General features: G+C 50.4%; 1 protein-coding gene across 1 annotated transcript in view; it reads right to left on the bottom strand.

Annotated features, from left to right (window-relative positions):
• PPP2R2C (protein phosphatase 2 regulatory subunit Bgamma) overlaps positions 1–14,244 on the bottom strand; it is a 232,275-nt gene extending 218,031 nt beyond the window's left edge. The window contains exon 1 of the mRNA XM_025385947.1: positions 14,096–14,244. The gene's annotated coding sequence lies outside the window, so the exon portion shown is untranslated. The remainder of the gene's footprint in view (positions 1–14,095) is intronic.
• Positions 14,245–14,637: the final 393 nt, after the last annotated feature.

Below are 14,637 nucleotides of genomic sequence, written 5' to 3'. Positions count from 1 at the left end.
GAAAGAAAGAAAGAAAGAAAGAAAGAAAGAAAGAAAGAAAGAAAGAAAGAAAGAAAGAAAGAAAGAAAGAAGGAAAGAAAGAAAGAGGGAGGGAAGGAGGGAGGGAGGGAAGGAAGGAAGGAGGGAAGGAAGGAAGGAAGGAAGGAAGGAAGGAAGGAAGGAAGGAATCTTCAAACACAGTGTTAGATGGCCAAAAGCAAGGTCTGCTCTGTGATTTTATTTAAATTTCAAATGCAGGCAACACTAACCAATACATTGTGTAGCAACACCAAAACTAAGGTAAAGCCAGAGACTGCTGATCCAGTTCCCTTAGAAGATAGGTGTACAATCTTTCAGCTTCTGTAAGCCACACATAAAATATACTAACACTAAAGATAATTGTCTTGGACCACACATAAAATAGATTAACACTAACGATAGCTGATGAGCTAAAAAAAAAAAAAAAAAAATCATGTTTTAAGAAAGTTTACAAATTTGTGTTGAGCTGCATTCAAAGCCATCCTGGGTCACATCCTCGGACCCCAGGTTGGACCAGCTTGCCTTAGATGGTGGAGTGGATGAACTCCCAATGGAGGGCCACAGGAGGCTTCTAACATCCTAGAATGTTCTATTCTCTCTCTTAGCATGGATGGTGGGTGCACAGATATTCATTCCTCTATTTTGCTTAGGCTAGACGTACGGATTATGTACGTTATGAATAATACAGCAGGTCTAACAGACCCCGGAGAGTGGACCAAAGCAGGAAGTTGTCCCTGTGCAGAGGAAACAGAAAATGATCATTCCGTACTCTTTATTTTAGCCCTGGCTGGAGAAAACATAACCAGGGTCAGACGTGACAGAGGAATGAGACCGCAGAGCTGCCGTGAGAGACCAAGCCAGGGCCAGCCGGAACTTTCTGCCAAACGATTACAGAAGAGGTGAGGGAATATTTACACACCCAGGACCCTGTGGTGGACATTAAAGCTCTACTGTATTCCGTATCTTGTCCTAAAGATAAGTTTCCCTCTAGAACTGTTTGCTGAGAAGGCATCACACTTTCCTTAAGATGGAGAAGTTTATACACAATAATCCCAATGACTGTTGAACCTGAGACCACACTATGCTGTGAAAGGACGCTACGGTTATTGAAACACTTGCTTTAGAAAAAATGTTTGTAGATTTGAACTCTGGAGTTTTGTCTAGTGAGGGTGGTTTGCCCGCCACCCTGCCAGGTGCTTAACTCTCTGAAGCATTGCTGATGTCTCTCTACTTAACCTACAAAAGAATCACAGAGGCTTCTTAACACGGCCAAAGGCAGGTTTCTTTCGTAGAAAGCCTCCCCTAAAAAATGAAAGCATACAGTGGATGCTCAGGGGGTGTGGGCAGAGCTGATGCGGTTCTCACACCTGTCCGGGGAAGGTGGAAAGCAGAGGATCACGCCCTCTCATGGTTCCCGAGAGCCTCGCATCTGGGCCTGGCGTGGTCCCCATAGTGAGCTGTAGCTCTGGCCCCCACATCCCAGGAGTGGGGTGAGGCTCAGAAGACACCACCAGTGAACCAGCTTTGAAACTGCAGAGGGCAATTCAGACAGGGAGGCCTCTGCTCTTCTTCTTTTCAACCAACCAGGAAGGCTCCACCTCCTTCCAATCTTCTCCCCAACCTGGGCAGCAGATGAGTCTGTCTTTTCCCAAAGACCAAATTCCTTCTCTGGGGACGCAGGGTTTTTTTCCTACTGAGGAGATGCCACGGAGCCGGTCACAAGGCTCAGAGGCCCCTCCCAGACAGAAGCCCAGACGCTACTTTGTGGGAACAGTGCCCAGCACCGCTGCCCTGATGCACACTGGCTGCCGGAAAAGGCATCACAGGTTTCTCCCCTGATATCAGCTGCTAGCAGGAGAGCTGGCCACGGCACCCCTGAGAACCAGGAGAGCTGGCAAAGGGACCCCTGAGAACCATGCTTAACCAAGCGGCTGACGTGGAGACAGGGAAGCAGCTAGGGGCCACTCAGTTTGTCACATAAAGCATGAGTGCGGAGTGCCGGGAAACAGGCGCCCTTCCTCTGCCTATCCTGCTACCCACGACCTCACACCCCGGGCCTGGACATCCAGTTGCCACCTCGTGGCCATGAGCAAGAAAGCCACACCTAAGATACTGCCCCAAGCAGTACTCGGGGTGGTAAAGCTGAGCATGTTTCTTCTACATGGGTCTGCTCTCCATAACACCCATGAGAAATCTCATCTCTGACTTTCTAGGCCCCCGAGCTGAGCTGTCAACACAGCAGCCTTCACTCATCCAAGGATCTGCCTTCAATGGAAGACCCTCAAGTCCCCAGAGTGGATTGCCCCCAAGTAAGGGAAAAAGAAGCCCAGTGTCCCCCCACCCAACCATCCTCACCCTGGCCCCATTCGTTTACTGAAGGACAAGAACAAGACTCAGAAAAAGACGGTCTGGTCCAAGGCTGAGCTTGGCAGAGTGGGAAGACAGTGGAGCCTGGTTCCTGTTGGCCTCACCCAGCCAAGCCATGACTTCTGGATGGCAGACCCCTTGCCTTTTATGGTGAAAATGTTTTTGCAGCCCTATCTCTTTCAGTTCCAGCTACCAGAAGTCCATCTAGTCAATTTTCCTCCTACTTGTAGCTGAATGCTTTCCTAGTTTATTATTATTATTATTATTATTGTTTTTAGAGATGGCGTCTTGCTCTGTTGCCCAGGTTGGAGTGCAGTGGCATGATCACGACTCACTGCAACCCCAAACTCCTGGGCTCAAGCAATCCTCCCAACTCAGCCTCCCGAGTAGCTGGGATTAGAGGTGTGGGCCACCATGCCCAGCTAATGTTTTGTTTTATCTTTTTTTTTTAGAGACAGGATCTCACTATGTTGCCCAGGCTGGTCTCTAACTCCTGGCCTCAAGTGATCCTCCTGCCTTGGTCTCCCAATGTGTTGGGATTACAAGAGTGAGCCAGCACACCTGGCCCTAAAAGCATTCCTAAATGGTATGTGATTATTCGCACAAAGTGTCCCCCTGTGCTCGGGCAGAAAAGGAAGAAGCGTAAGCGAGAGTCTTGCCCTTGAAATAAAAACCCCCGGTCACAGCTAACACCCTTCTCCTTGCACTCTGCAAGTATGGATGCCCCAAAGAAGCAAATTAACACAAACTCCCAGAAGCAAACCAATGCTACAATTGGAAAAATGTCCCTGTCACTGCACATTTAGGTTGATTCCAGGTTTACTTTGTGTTGTTCCTGCTGTCAAATAATTCTGCAGTGAATTTAGGCAGAAGGAGTTTTTTTAATTTTTTAAATAATTTCCTCAGGATAAATCCCCAAGAGTGTAAATGCAGTATCAGGAAGGATGACAATTTTTTCCAGTGCCTGCTGCCTAATGCCAGGCCCGTTCTCAAAGGGGACCCCACAGCCTGGGGCTCTCCTGGGCTTACCCTCACCATACCAGCACCAGGAGATACGTTATTAATCAAAGAACATAGATCTGAAAAAGTCAGGCCTATTGCCTCCTCCAGGCATTTAGGAAAAGTTCACATAGTTTTTAGGGATTTGTTAAAAATTCATTTCGGAAGCTCTACCAATGCACCAGTATTTCAACAAATGCCTAAGTAACAATAAAATGACTGAAATCATGTTATAATTCATCATAGTAGCAGTGGAACTCAAAATCAATAAGTTAATTTACCTCCACTAACAAGGTGCTTTAGAGGCACAAGTGAGTACAAAATCAAATGCCTGAAAGGTGCAGGCCATGAGGGACCAGGCACGTCAGAAGACTAATCACTAAAAATTACTGTCTAAGTCTCAGGGGTAATAAAGTCAAGCATGTTTCTTTTACATAAGTCTCTTTTCTTGAGGCTCAAGGCAGAGAACTAGACACCAAGGAAGAGGCTCTGGGCCAAGGTCAGGGGGCCTGGTTCCCATCCCAGCTCAGATATGAATGCACTCAGCAATTCTGAGCCAGTGGCTGCACCCCTCTGACCTCAGTTTCTCCTATAGAATCTCTGAGCAACTCTCTTCTTCTAAGAATTCCCCAATTCCATGCCTGATTCTTGTTAGCTGGGGCACCTCGGGTGGGCAGTTTCATTCTTCAGGGCCTCAGTTTCTTCAGCTGTAAGGTAAATACAGTAAGGCAATGTTTGCTTCTCTCTTAGGGTCATCGTATGGATTCAAACAAGATATTGTAGCAAAATCAGTTATTTTGCTGACCAACATCTACTGTTGATTTAGCTACAAAGGGCTGTGGTGAATAGAGGTAGAAAGCTATGGAAGGCAATGCTCCAGCACCACAGGTCCCTGGGGGTGGTGTGGGGCTGGGGGGTGCAGTTTCCAGAGAAGCATGCAGAGATGGAGTTATGGGGACCCACAAAGCATAGCGCTAACATGTGGCTAAATGAGAAGGGCCCTGAGAATGATAATAGCAGCTGTCGCTGACTTAGCATCAATGGTGCACTGGCCACTGTATTCAGAGCTTTGGAGACATATCCATGGGAACCCTGCAAGGTCAGGTTTGGGGTCAGGATGTTCCATAAGAGGAAGGCATAAGATTTCAAGGGTGGCTGCAGTGCAGCCAGAGTCAAACCGGTGGTCACAGGCAAGGCAGGGTTGAGCTGGACATCACATCTCCTGACCTCACACCTGGGAGGGGCACTGGAGGGGCCCCTGACACACAGTATGTGCTTTAAAAAAAGTACTAGTAGTAGTCATAGCATTAGGAATAATAGTATCTTGAGATTACTAAAATCTGCAGCATTTCATTAATCCTCACAATAACTTCTTAAAGGAGCCGTGGCTATCATTCCTATTTAACAAATGAGAAAAATCAAGGCTCAGGGATGTGCAGTGACTAGCCCAGGGCCACACAGTTGGTGAATGGCAGATTCTGACAAAGCCTTCCCAGGCCTGCACCCTCCACTAAGCATCTCAGCCGTCCCTTCTCTTTCCTACCTCAGGGATGCTAAGGTTGGGGACCACATCTTGGGAATATAAAACAGTATATTTCTTAGACCGAAAGGTGTGTTTGTTTTCAAAGGAACAGAAAACAGGGCTGAAGCCCGCGGGAGCTCCCGGGCCCATCATGTGCTCCACCCGCTTTCAGAATTTCAGCACCAGGAACAGCGACGGACTTAAATCATGGCGCCCTCTGGTGGTCTTTATGAGAAAGGGCAAGCCGTGAAGCGGGCGCTCTGCCGAGGGTCACCCCCAAATTTTTGGAAAGGATGGGGACAAAAGATGGAAGAGGGGAGAAAAGGAAAGAGGGGAGGAAAGAGAGATGGGAAGAAGAGCAACAGCTAATGGCCCCCAAGCACAGGTAGCAGACAGCCTCTCAATGCTCCCAACGGCTCACATTCACCTGATAACCTGGGGTTGGGGGAGCATTTGGGGGAAACTCGTGCAACTCAGACCTCTGCCTATGAAAACATTTACTCATCTTCAAAGCATGGAGTCACTCTGATTCGACGATTATCCAGATTTTGCCACACTTGCTTCATCTCTCCCTTTTTTTCTCTTGCCTATTTTTTCTCCACTGGAGATTTTAAAGTAAAATCACGCCCTTACACTTCAGCATGCATCTCTAAAAATATGGGCACTTCCTTACATAACCAAAATGCCATTATCACACCTAACAAAGCAACAATAGCTTCTTGGAATCATCTAGTAGAGTCCCTAACCTAACTTCCCTGAGTGTTTCGGTGAAGCCATGAGAATGGCTGATAAGGAAGCTAACCAAGGAAATAGCAGATTCTCGCCCCCGACCCCACTGGTCACCCCGTGCTCCAGTACCCATGGGAACACCAGACACTGGGTGCTTTCTGGCAGGATGCACTGGGAAGCCCACCTCACCAATAACCAAGCATTCCTGCCAAGAAAAACAGGCCTGAGGCTCAATCTAATTAAAGCTCTGCGGATTTCTGATTACGAAAATAGAGGGGCTGGAGGGAAGTGCCCAGGGACACCAGAGGGAAGCCATAGGTACATCCAGAAGGCAGGACCTTCTACAGGATAAAGGACCCAGCACCTGCATTGGGCCTGGGGCATGTGCAAAGGGTGATCTTTCAACCAGTGGTGTCGAAACAACAGGACATCCATATGCAAAAACACAATGGGGGCCGGGCGCGGTGGCTCAAGCCTGTAATCCCAGCACTTTGGGAGGCCGAGACGGGCGGATCACGAGGTCAGGAGTTCGAGACCATCCTGGCTAACACGGTGAAACCCCGTCTCTACTAAAAAATACAAAAAACCAGCCGGGCGAGGTGGTGGGCGCCTGTAGTCCCAGCTACTCGGGAGGCTGAGGCAGGAGAATGGCGTAAAAACCGGGGAGGCGGAGCTTGCAGTGAGCTGAGATCCGGCCACTGCACTCCACCCTGGGCAACACAGCGAGACTCCGTCTAAAAAAAAAAAAAAAACAACACAATGGGACACAGGCCTCTCACCTCAGAGAAAACTTGGTTCAAAACAGATCACACACCTACATATGAAGCCTAAAACCATGAGACTTTTAAAAGTCTGAAATAAGCACATAAAAAGATGCTCAACATTTTTAACCATGGGGGAATTACAAATTAAAATCATAATGGGGCCGGGCATGGTGGCTCACACCTGTAATTCCAGCACTTTGGGAGGCCAAGGCAGGCGGATCACTTGAGGTCAGGAGTTCGAGACCAGCCTGGCCAACGTGGTGAAACCCCACCTCTACTAAAAATACAAAAATTAGCTAGGCGTGGTGGTGGGCGCCTGTAATCCCAGTTACTCTGGAAGCTGAGGCAGGAGAACTGCTTGAACCCAGGAGGCAGAGGTTGCAGTGAGCCAAGATCATGCCTCTGCACTCCAGCCTGGGCAACAGAGTGAGACTCTGTTTAAAAAAAAAAAAAAAAGGAGAAAGAAGAAGAGGAGGAGGAGAAAGAAGAAGAGGAGGAGGAGAAGGAAGAAGAAGAAGGAGGAGGAGGAGGAGGGGGAGGAGGAGGAGGGGGAGAAGGAGGAGGGGGAAGAAGAGGAGGAGAAGGAGAAGGAGGAGAGAAGAAGTAGTCATAATGGGATACAACCACAACCTAGCCATTTAGGATGGCTAAAACTAAGAAAGTGACAAGACCAAGGGCTGATGAGGGTGCAGAGTGCCTGGAACCCTCATGCATGGTATCTGTAGATGCAAAGACAGCGCAGCAACTCCTGAAAACAGCTTGGGGGTTCTTGTAAAGCCAAGCATACCATCACCCTGTATTTCAATGCTGAGTTAGTTACGAGTGAAAAGGTTTATTGGGAGGTCACACTTGTTAAAGGTAAAAGGTAGAAGAGCCAGTGTGGGCAGGTAGAGCTTCCCGGCAGCCATGCAAGTGTGACTGACCCTCTCAGCAAACCTACAGCAAGCTCCAGGGCAAAGGCTGCCTGCCGCAGGAGTCCTGGGGTGTGCAGAAATGGCAGGCCCTAGAAACCCCTCCAGGGGGCAGTCATTGGCTGAGGGCTGCCAGAAAGAATGGCCTTGGTTCAGTGGCAGAGGTAGATCCTGAAGATGCCAAAATCCAGATGCAGTCAAGCAACTGCCTGCCCTGAGACTGGACAGCAAAGTCTTTCTTGAAGGGGGATCGGAGCCTCGCACCTCCTCCCCGCCTCCCTAAATGAACAGTGCCCGGCCCTTGGCAGCCCTCTCCCCACCTTCCCTCTTAGCAGTACTGTCACCCCAACATGCCCTTGTATGTTTATGTGTTTGTTCCTTCACTGACAGATCCCCCATCGGCTCAGTTCCTGCCACATGCAAGGTGTCTGGTAAATATCTGTTGAATAAATGGGTTAATCCTGTCCAGACCTCTGGAGCTAAGCCACTGGTCTAAGCCACCATCATTGCTCATTCCCACACTGCAGTAGCCCCAAAGTCATCCCCAGGTTCTCACTTTGCCCCCACCCCGACCAAGCCCATGCCCCATAGAGCAGGCAGACTGATGCTGTAAAAATGGAAATTGGACCACATCATTTTTCCACCTCCACCTCCACCCTTCCCACTCTCTGCTTTGGCCACACCGGCCTCCTTGCTGCCGCAGAACACGCCAGGCTCATTTCACTCCAGGGCTTTGCACCTGGATCCAGTGACAGACAACTCCAGATGGACGGCGGTCAGGGGAGGCCTCTCAGAGGAGGTTACTTTTCAGCTGGGACCTGAATAATGAGAAAGATACAGGGAAGGGAGTCCCAGGCAGAGGCACAGAAGGTGCAACTCTCAGGAGTGAAATGCCCCTCACCTGTGCCTTCCTGGGCAAGACCCTCCACTTCTCAACCTGCAGAGCCAGACTGATAACACCGGCTCCTTCCTGCTCCTGTAGAGTGGCCACAGGTTTGCAGCCCTGAGAGCAGTGGGCTTCAATGACACCTGCTGGCTGTATGACCTCACGTAACCCCTCCTCATCCCTAGGGAGGATAACGGGAGGCGCAGCACGGGCAGTAGCTGGAGCCCATGGATGAGCTTTAAGGTATGAGCTACTTTCCTTCATAGGGCCTGGCACACAGTAGGCACTTACTCAGTGGTGGCCACTATTGAGCCTTCTCTGACAGTCCTTATGGGACAGCAGCTGTAACGAGCGTTATTTCTTGAGACTCAGTTCCCAGGTGAATGTCTGGGGAAAAACATGCTCAACTCACACTTGCAGAGAAGTATTTCTTTAAAGTGACATAACCAGCCCTCACCCTGTGCCAATAAAGGCCTGGCAGCACCACAGTGCTTTATTTTTAACCTGTCACCTTGTCACCGCAGCACAAGGTGCAGCTGAGGTCACAGCAGGGTGGGGGACAGTCAGTGGCTCATCCCACGGGCCTGGGCCCCAGTCTCACCTCCATGCTCACTGCCTGCGTGACCTTGGGTGAGTCACTCAGCCTCCCCGTCCCCCACTGGTGGAATGAGATGGATGACAACCCACCTTCTCCACCTCCAAGCTTCCTGCTCCCCTCCTCACAGCCACCAGCCGGCACATCGCAAAGCACAGACACAATCAGCCCCCAGAGCAGTTACCAAGTCCGCCCCCTCCCCACAGTGCCCTCAGGCCAGCACATAAGACCCTTGCCAAGACACCCCCACTGCCCTCTCCAGCCTCAGCTCCCACCGCTTCCTCCCAGGAAGGCTACGCCCAGCTGCATAGAACTTCACCCTTCACTAACAAGCCATGCGCTCCTACAACACCAACCTGAAGCACATCCTGTTTCCTCTGCCAGGAATGCTGTTCCCCTTATCCTTCTAGCTTAATATCTTCTGCTCTGGGAAGTAGAGACAGACCTGGCCCCTCCTCACTCCCTGCATGAGGCTCCAGGGCAACCAGTCTAAGTCTACAATATTTCACAGAGCATCTTAGGGGGACACTCTTTTTTTATTCAGAGATGGAGTCTTGCTTGTTTGTTCCCCAGGCTGGAGTTCCACACCTGGCACAATCACAGCTCACTGCAGCCTGAAACTCCTGGACTCAACGGATCCTTCTGCCTTAGCCTCCCAAGTAGCTGGGACTACAGGTGCATGCCACCATGCCCAGCTAATTTTCTTTAATAATTTGTAGAGACAAGGGCTCACTGTTGCCCAGGCTGGTCTTGAACTACTTACCTCAAGTGATCCTCCCACCTCAGCATTCCAAAGTGTTGGGATTTATAGGCATGAGCCGCAGTGCCCAGCTAGGGCAACACTTTTGTTTTGGTCTCTCTCTAGCAAGAGGGCCCTCCTGGAGGTCAATTGCCATACCTTCCTCGCCTCTGGGGCCATGGAGCCTGGTGGTTATGCACAAGCCTCTCCAGTTAGGTTGCCCAAGCTCAAAGCCCACTCTCCCACAGGTTAGCTCAGCAGCCACAGGTGAGCCTCTTCCCCTTTTGTGCCACAGTATCCACATGTGTAAGCCGGGGATAATAAAAATGTACCTGCCTTCCAGGGGGATTGGAAGCTACTTGGCCTCAGAAGACACTTAGAAAGCCCCTGATATGTCACGAGTACTCATTCATGTCACATACTCTAATGTGCTCTCTGGGTTCCCAGCACAGACCACAGCCTGCAGTGAGTGCTCAGGTGATGTTTGTAGAATGAATGAACAAACGTGTGGCATGGAGAACAAAGCCAATAGGAGTCCAATGTGAGAAAAGTAACTGAAACTTCCAGGTGGAAAAGGAGACAATAAAACTAGTGGTAAAGTGTTGTGGTTTGGCCACAAGTCACCCCATCAAGAGATGAGGTCTATGCCTCCTCCTCTTGAGTCTGGTGGGCCTGTGACCCACTCAACCAAGAGCCTAGCAGAAGTGAAGCTCTGGGACATCCAAAGCTGGGCATCAAAGGCCACATAACTGCCATCTTGTTCACTGGACATTGCACCAGCAGCCCTGAGCACCATGGAAGGAGTCCCACCACCCTGGGCTGTCATGCTGGAGAGGCCACATGTCAGGGTTTAGGTGACAGTCCCAGCTGAGCTCAGCCCCTGCTGTCCCCACCAAGGCACCATAAATTACAGGGAAGCCACTGTGGGCCATCCAGCCCAGTCCATCCTCTAACTGAACACCACCAAGTGACCTCAGTGTAGGCAACATGCAGCAGAAGCATCACCCAGCTGAGCCCTTCCTCAGCCCCTGGCTCTCAATACCATGAAACACAATGAAAAGGCCGTTCTTAGTTGGCACATCATGGGATCATTTGTTAGGCAGCCACAGATGACTGGGAAAGTGAAGAGATTTTGGAAGTGGAAGGAAAAGATGATGAGAGTGAAGATGAGATAAGTGACAGCAAAGGACCAGCAAAGACAGCAGGGGCTGTGTGTGCTACACATCTGAGCCTACAGATCCACTTTTCCCACAAGGGGAGACCTGAGCCCACTGTTCCCAAATGCAGTGATCATTTCTATGGCACCTGCTCTGGAATGCAGGCCATCTTCCTGCAATTTTTTCATTTGTTCTCATTGTGTAAATTTCCTATGGTTGCTGTAACACATTTCCACAACCATAGTGGCTGAGAACAACAGAAGCTTATTCTCTGACTGTTCTGGTCAGAAGTCTGAAATCAGCCTCACTGGGCTAAAGTCAAGGTGTGGACAGGGCTGTTTCCTGCCAGAGGCTCTGGGGAAGGATCTGTTTCCTTGATCTTCCAGCTTCTGGAGGTGCCTGCATTCCTTGGCTCATGGCCCCTCCCTCCATCTTCAAAACCGTCAGCGCAGCAACTTCAAATTTCTCTCCCTCTCTTCCTCTTTCTCTCCTCTTTCTCCCTCCCTCTCTTCTCTTCTCCCTCTCTTCCTCTTTCTCTCCTCTGCTGGTGTCATCCCATATCTTTCTCTGATTCTGAACCTCCTACCTCCCTCTTATAAGGACCCCTGTGATAACATTGGGCCCACCCAGATAATCCAGGTCAACCTCCCCAACTGAAGAGCCTTAACTTAATCTCATCTGCAAACTCCCTTTTGCCATGTAAGGTAACACATTCACAGGTCTGGGGATTAGGACGTGGACATCTTTGGGGGGGAATTATTCTTTCCATTACACTCACAAACAACCTGCAAAAGTGGACTTTATTGTCCTAATTTGACAATAAGGCTCAGGGAGGTGGGACCATTGCCTGAAGTCATGTGAGTAGCAGAGGCAAGAGCCAGTCTCAGGACGGCCACACACATGCCCCAGTTCCACTGATCTCCATAGATGTTGGAGTCTCACTGGAGGCAGAATTCACCCCAGATAGTTCAACAGTAGAGAAGTAAACAAGAGATGACCTACAGAAAGCATTTCCCAGGGATTAGGGACAGAGACAGGAGGCTGTTACCCCCTGGGCTGAAAGGTGGAGGGGAGGAGAACTGGGACCATGAGACAGGATCCACTGGCACAAGCTGTGACCATGGAGAGCACAGCCAACCCTGGGATTGCAGCACCACAGCAAGGAGAAGGATGGGGAGTGTTTCCCCCCCTCTCCTGCCCTGCAAGCTCCAACTGGTGCCTCCCACTGGCCAAACTCCATGGGAGCCTTAGGGCAGGGACCACAGGTGATGCAGCCTCCAGGGTACTACACTGGACAGTGAGAGGTGAAAAACAGATCTACAGGTCAAGTGGAGAAATCCAGCACAGTCCACTGTGGCCACTCAGCAAACATCCTCATCCCCCTTTCCGGGAAGAAACTCTCAGCTCAACACAGTGAGGCACGGGGTCCCACCAGCGACTGTATCATTGAGGGAGACACCACTTCAGATGCCTGCCTGGGGCCTACAGCACCACACCATCCACCACAGCTACCCTTCATTCAAGGTGGCCAGGAGAGATGAGGGCGGGGGAAAAAGGCCAATCAGCAGCAAGTCCTTCTTCCTTCACCCACTCATGGGCACCTTGCCTGTGCCAGAGCACCTGGCTCTCCACCTGGGGGAACGACCCAAGCTTTCACCCATGATCTGGGTCTGTCATGCTCCCATCTCTATGTTCAGGGCTGCCATACTCAGCTGACCTTTTTTATCAGATGTCAGTGCTAAGAAGCATCCCCGTGGATCCTCTGGGCCCCAGATACCAACAAGCAGTGACCTTATTTGTCCTTGGTAACTAGGAGAAGTCACCCCTCATCCCAGTGCCCCCTTTTCCACAAGGCCACCCAGCAGCAGCAGGAGCCCCAAATGACTCGGTCCCCGTGTCCAGTTTCACGGACTGTGGCCCTGCTCCCTGATGGAAGCCTTCCTTCTTGGGGCACCAGGACCCCCAAACACACCACACCTAACGAACTAGAAGCAAAATTAGTTCAAGGGGTTATCAGGGGGTGACTGCTATGGGTTGGATTGTGTGCCCTCCCCCCAAAAAAATTCATATTGAAGTACAAATCCCCAGTACCTCAGCATGTGTCCTTACTTGGAAATAGGGTCACTGCAGATGTCATTAGTTAAAATGAGGCCATGCTGGAGTAGGGTAGACCCCTACTCCAAAATGACTGGTGCCCTCATGGACACAGAGAGAGACACACACAGGGAGAAAGGCAGACACCATGGTGACACCACCTACAAGCCAAAGAATGCCAAAGATGGACAGCAAATCACAAGAAGCTGGCAGAGGGGTACAGGACAGATTCCCCCTCTCATTCCTCCATAGAAATCGACCCAGCTGTCATCTTGATCCCAGATTTCTGGCTGCCAGAACCATGAGACAATCAATTTCCCTTCTTCAAGCCACTCTATGTGTAGTGCTTCGTTAAGGCAGCATCAGTCTGTAGACTGCTACAACAAGATACCTTAGACTGGGTAGTTTATGAATAACAGAAATTGATTGCTCATTGGCCAGGCACAGTGGCTCACACCTGCAATTCCAGCACTTTGGGAGGCCGAGACAGGCAGATCACTTGAGGTCAGGAGTTCAAGACCAGCCTGGCCAGCATGGTGAAACCCTGTCTTTACTAAAAGTACAAAAATCAGCCAGGCCTGGTGGTGCACACTCGTAATCCCAGCTACTCAGGAAGCTGAGGCACGAGAATAGCTTGAACCCAGGAAGCAGAGATTGCAGTGAGCCAAGATCATGCCGCTGCACTCCAGCCTGAGTGACAGAGTGAGACTCCATAGAAAGAAAGAAAGAAAGAAAGAAAGAAAGAAAGAAAGAAAGAAAGAAAAGAAAAGAAAAGAAAAGAAAGAAAGAAATGGCTTGCTCACAATTCTGGAGGCTGAGAAGTCCAAGATCAACGTGCCAGCAGATTGGATTCAGTGTCTGACCAGGGTTCTGTGCTTCAAGGACGGCGCCTTCTCACTGTGTCCTCACATGGTAGAAGTCTGCCTCGGGCCTCTTTTATGAGGCCTCCACCCTCTTGACCTCTTGACCTAATCACCTCCCAAAGCCCCACCCTCAATACTCTGTGTTGGTGGTTAGATTTCAGCGCAGGAATACTGGAGAGACGGGAATATTGAGACCACCGCACAGCCCCAACACTCTAACACCGTGGCCACATCTGGGGTTGCCCTGTATAATCATTCATAACACACCCTTTCATTTTCTAAGGTACCCCCACTTTGGATGATAAATTATTTGACACCGTGGTGATTATAAGCCAGTGAAGGGCTCCTCCTAACTCCATCCACTGGTCCTCAAACCTGCGCATGTGGCTGTGCAGGTGACAGTCACAAAACAGTCAGCCGCTCATCTAAGGCATACAGGACAAGGCCCCACCTGCTGTGTGCTGTCTGGAGGCTGGTGTGGTAGCCAGGCCTGCAGCTGCAGGCCCTTCTCCCTGCTTCTGGGTGATGAGAGTGAACCCCACGGGCGAGGGCCCTTTGCCGCAGCTCTGCACCACCGCAGGAATCCTTTGAATGATGTGAGGCTTGTGGGCGACGGTGACTGTGAATCAGGAATTCCACAATGACACTGCTGACAGAAGCGGGTGGGAAGGCGATTCTGTATCTGGCTTATGCATCCACCCCCCTGAGAACAAGGGAACCAACCTGCCCCCGGGTGCTTGCTGGTCTCTTCGGGTAATGCTGCCACACCCAAAGTCACTGTTGTCCCCTGATGTTGGAGACTGGGACCTTAGTGGTGGCAGTGGCCAGCTCAGCCCTGGAGAGTTGACAGCCATATTTTTTGCCTGTATGTTTCCCCATCTCTGCCATATTTTGTGTGTGAGCCCAAGAACAAGCCCTGGGGTGGCTGGAAAGAGGCTGCCCGGCTCCCGCAGGCAGGCTAGCATGTCTATCCTGTGATCCTCCTGTGTGAAG

This window comes from Theropithecus gelada, chromosome 5 (assembly GCF_003255815.1).
Source record: "Theropithecus gelada isolate Dixy chromosome 5, Tgel_1.0, whole genome shotgun sequence".
In the NCBI taxonomy this organism is placed as follows: domain Eukaryota; kingdom Metazoa; phylum Chordata; class Mammalia; order Primates; family Cercopithecidae; genus Theropithecus; species Theropithecus gelada.
Note: the sequence above shows the minus strand (reverse complement) of the source record. Positions and strands in the feature narration are given on the sequence as shown.